A 5,268-nucleotide genomic window follows, 5' to 3' on the forward strand; every position below is an offset into this window, starting at 1 on the left:
ATGGTTACATATTTTCTTTAAATGTTCATTAGTGCTATATAAAATTAAGTAAGATTATAAATAAAATTGGATATCGAATACGAATCAGATAGTTGTCTATTCATATATATAATTTTTTTAATAGATATAGATATAGATATTAGTCAGATGCTCAAATTTCTATCTGTGTATAAAGAAGTTCGGATACTAAAATAGATTCGAATAAATATTATCTGATCCACTATCATCCTAGTTGGGAGTTACTGATAGCAAGTAGCTAGCAATTGATACCTTGGCCCTTTGAGTTCTAACTATGTCTCAACCCTGCAAATATGGCTCGGATTGGTTGTTTCGCACAAAAGAATGATTGATCTTTTTTCGCTATATCAATCGTTGGATCGTGAATTGCACATCTTTCAAAATATGACATGATTCGTGCTATGGATGGAAGAGTAAAGATTGGAGTATGTTACGGCTAACTTTCTGTCGTCAGTGAAGAGCACCTGCAAGACAAAATCCTCACAGATCGGAGTTGTGTCCGATGAAAATCCTCCGATGCTTAAGTCAGAAAGGGGGTTGGTGAACAGCAAATAAGAATGTGTAGTGTAGCAGAATCTTAGCCCAAAATTATCTTATCTGTGCTGCTTACTTACCTCCCCTTTTATAGATGATTCTGATGTAACCGTTAAGCACATGGTCTCACTTTTTATGGCACTAAATTATCGGACCATAATTGTGAAATTAGTGGGTTGTTTATTTTCACTAATGGTCATGACACGTAGTCGATAACCGTTCATAACGGTTAGAGTAAGTTTAGTAGATAAGCTGACTATATATCGGTGATATTGATAACTTGGTAGTAGACCCGAATAACCATCAGTCGGTAATTCGAATATACCGATGGTCTTCGATCGGAGGTTGATCAAGTCGTTTGTTGTTGGTTGATAATAGCCGACTATCGGTCGGTCAACTGATTATGAGTCGGAATAATATGTTCATTCGGTCGATATAGAATCGGAATCGGAGGTTGATTTGCCCTAATAGTTGCCCCTCATTCTCAAATCCAAGGTGATCCGATGTGTATATTATCACGTAGTTTGTCACGTTGGATGAAAAGAGTCATCACGTACCATCTCGAGCCCCGACTCAGCTATTGTCCTTTATAGATTTTTTTGAAATATGAGAGTTCTTCGGCTGTTTTGTCATTTCGATGGCTGCAAAATCATTATTGGGCTATCATGTCGATAGGACAATTTGGTATCAGACGTCTGTATCGGATGTCGTTTCAGGAAGATAATTTGGTGCCAGACGATATGATTCTGACTAGTAGATTTTGGTCATGTGTTCAAATATCATTGGGTCGAAGCTGTTCTCATTATTCTATAGGATTCTTCCCAGTTCGAAGATAATTTTTCCTGATCAAAAGGTTTTGAGACTTCTGCTTTCCTTAGAACCAAATCTCCAAGATAGAAGACCTTCGATTTAACTTTTGCATTATAATATTGGGCTACCCTTTGTCGATAGACTGCTACCCGAAGTTGAGCTTGCTGTCGGACTTCTGGAAGTAGATCTAAATTGACTCTCCGACATTCTGAGTTGCTCGATTCACAATATTGCTATACTCTTACTGATGGTAATCCGATCTCAAGTGAGATCATCGCTTCTGTTCCATAAGTTAGATTAAATGACGATTATCCTGTTGGTATGCGAGGAGTCGTTCGATACGTCCATAAGACCGGATACAGTTCTTCCACCCAGAGGTCTTTAGCTTTATTCAGTCTGGTTTTGAGTCCATGTAGAATCATTCGATTGGTTACCTCCACCTCTTCGTTGGATTGTGGATGGTCAACTGATGTAAGTTTATACGTAATATAAAATTTTGTACAAAATTTTTTGAAATTCTGATTATCAAATTGCCGACTATTGTCAGTGATGATGGTGTGTGATAAATCGAATCTACATATAATTGATTTCTGAATGAAATTTTTCATCTTACTCTCAGTAATTTGTGCCAGAGGTTCAGCCTCCACCCACTTGGTGAAGTAATCGATGGCGACCACTATGAACTTCTTCTGATCAGATATCGGAGAGAAAAGATCAAGTATGTCGATTCTCCATTGTGCGAAGGATCATGGTGCAACAATCGATGTCGACTGACTTGCTAGTTGATGTTGTATATTTGCATATCTTTGACATGATTTATACTTTCGGACAAGTTTAGTTGCATCTTTCTTCATGGTAGGCCAATAGTATCCTTGTCATAGGATCTTAAAAGCTAGAGATTTATCCCCCAAGTGATTTTCATAAATCCCTTCGTGGACCTCCCTGAATGTATAGTCGGCATCTGTTGGTCCCAAACACTTCAGTAAGAAAAGAAAGAATGATATTTTGTATAGATGACCATTCATTAAAATGTATTGAGAGACCGTCCATCTAAGTCGTTTGGCTTCTGAGGGATCTATAGGGAGAGTCCCATCAGTAAAGAACCAGACGATCGGATCCATCCAGCTTGGTTCCTCAGTAATTTATAGCACTTCTTCGACTTTATTGATACTCGGTTGTTCAAGACATTCGATAAATATCCGACCTAATGAGTTGAAAGAAAAGGTTGCGAGTCGTGAAAGTTCGTCGGCTCAAGCATTCTCTATTCTTAGGATGTGAAAGATTTCAAAATACTTTAATGTTAAAGTTCAATCTTTCACCTTCTGAAGATACTTCATCATAATAGGATTTCTGACTTCAAACTCACCCTTAACCTATCTAGCAATCAATTGTGAGTTGGTGAAGACCTTCAGACTGTCGATATCGAGCTCTTTGATAATTGTTAAGCCGGCTAAGAGTGCTTTATATTCGACTTGGTTATTTGAAGCTTTGAAATTGAATCAAAGGATATATTCTGTTATAATCTCTTCGAAATTTATGAGGATAAGACCAGCTCCGCTGCCTTGTGCATTAGATGCTCCATCAATATATAGCACCCATACCGATGTCGAGTCAGATTCAGGAGTCATGGCCTATTTTATTTTGTCATCAGCTTTATCTTCAGATTTATTATCAGATATTGTACATTTGACGATGAAGTCGGCTAGAACTTGTACCTTCATTGATGGATACGGACGATATTGTATATCAAATTCATCAAACTTTATTGCCCACTTTACCATTCGACTTGATATATCAGGTCGGTGCAAAATTACCTTCAACAGCTGATCTGTCAAGATAACAATAGGGTGTGCTTGAAAGTACGGACGAAATTATTGTGATGATATAATTAGAGTATAGATCATTTTCTCCATCTTTGAATATCTCACTTCAGCATTGTGAAGTACCTTGCTAGTGTAGTAGATTGACCGTTGAATTCGGTTTTCATCTTCTCGGACAAATATCAAACTAACCACCTCCATCGATGTCGTCAAGTAAAAATACAAAATTTCTCCAACCTTTGATCTTGTAAGTAATGGTGGAGAAGCAAGGTATTTTTTCAGATCTTTAAAAGACTATTGGCACTCATCTGACCATAAGAAGTCTTTTGCTTGTCTTAAAATTTTGAAGAAAGGCAAGCACTTTTCTGTCGATCTTGATATGAATCGACTGAGTGCGGCGATCCTTCCGTTAAGCTGCTGTATCTCTTTCTTTAAACTTGGTTGCTTCATGTTAATGTTAGCCTTTATTTTCTCGAGATTGGCCTCGATTTCTCGCTACGACACAAGAAATTCGAGGAACTTCTCAAAAGTCACTCCAAATGTATACTTAGTCGGATTCAACTTCATCTAATGTCGTCGAAGTATGCTGAAGGCTTCCTGCAAGTCTCGAATATGATCTGAGATTTGAAAATTTTTCACTAGCATGTCGTCTACATAAACTTCCATATTTCATCCGATTTGTGCCTTAAAGATTTTGTTAACTAGCTGTTGATACGTGGCTCTGATATTTTTTAGACCGAAAGGTATCACTTTATAGTAATAAATGTCTTTATCGATTATGAAGGCCGTGTGCTCTTCATCTTCGGATGCCATCTGAATCTGATTATAGCCTGCAAAGGCGTTCATAAAGCTTAAGAGTTGGTACCCCGAAGTCACATCAACTAGTTGATCAATCTTTGGCAAAAAAAAACTGTCCTTCGGATAAGCTTCATTCAGATTTATGTAGTCGATGCAGATTCTTCAGTTTTCATTAGCCTTTTTCACCATCACTACATTGACGAGCTAATCGGGATAAGTAGCTTTTCTGATGAAGCCAGCTGCGAGGAGCTTGTCGACCTCTTCATCGATGACTTTCTGCCTTTCAAAAGCAAAAGACTTTTTTTTCTGTCTCACCAGCTTAACCTTCAGGTCAATATTGAGTCGATGAGTTATTACTTCTAAAAAAATTTCTGGCATGTCTATTGTCGATCAAGCAAAAATATCGATATTTGTCCTCAGTAGATTTATTAATTGCTGTCGCTCCAGATCAGACAGCTGCGATCCAATTTAGACTGTCTTCTCAGGATTTTTTTCTTTTAATGGGATGAAAACCAGTTGTTCGGCTGGTTCGCCCTTTTCTTCGTTCTCTTTTTGGTCCAGTTTATCGACGGACAAAGAGTCTTCAGGTTGGTTATTTTACGTGAAAATTAGGAAGCATCATCGGACAAGTTGTTGATCTCCACGCATCTCTCCGACTCTATTTGTTATCGAGAATCGAACTAGTAGATGGTATGTCGAGACCACTGCTCTCAAAGCATTAAGATCAGATCGTCTGAGTATGGCATTATAAGTCGAGAGGACTCAGACAACCGTGAATATTAGGAGAACAATGCTTTGTACTGGTTCAGTTCCTGCGGTTAAGAGAAGAGTGATTTTTTCTTCCACAGTAACAGTATCTCCAATGAAATCGACCAATGGCGTCGAGACTCTTCTGAGTCGATCAGTCCGTAGTCGCATTCGGAAGAAAATTGAGTAAAAAAAGATTTCTGTTGAGCTTCTATTATCTACAAGAATTCTTATTACATCATAATTAGCTATCGTTGCTGAAACAACGACAACATCATTATGGAAAGTTTGAATTTTTTGAACATCTTCTTCCGAAAAAGTTATTACATCATTGAGTCATTATTTCTTTGTCGATTCTTCTTCAAAAGTTGCCCTCCAGTTTGATCGTTCAGAGATCATGTTGATCACTCCTGCAGTCGGTCGATTGTTGATAGTCTCCTCAGTTTGTGGCTGAGGTTGTCGGTTAGTAGGAGGTTGAGTCGGTTGATCTCTTCGAAACTTTTCAAGGTAGTCTCGTTGGATCAGGACTTCTATTTCGTCC

Source organism: Elaeis guineensis, chromosome 6 (genome assembly GCF_000442705.2).
Source record: "Elaeis guineensis isolate ETL-2024a chromosome 6, EG11, whole genome shotgun sequence".
NCBI classification, from domain to species: Eukaryota; Viridiplantae; Streptophyta; class Magnoliopsida; order Arecales; family Arecaceae; genus Elaeis; species Elaeis guineensis.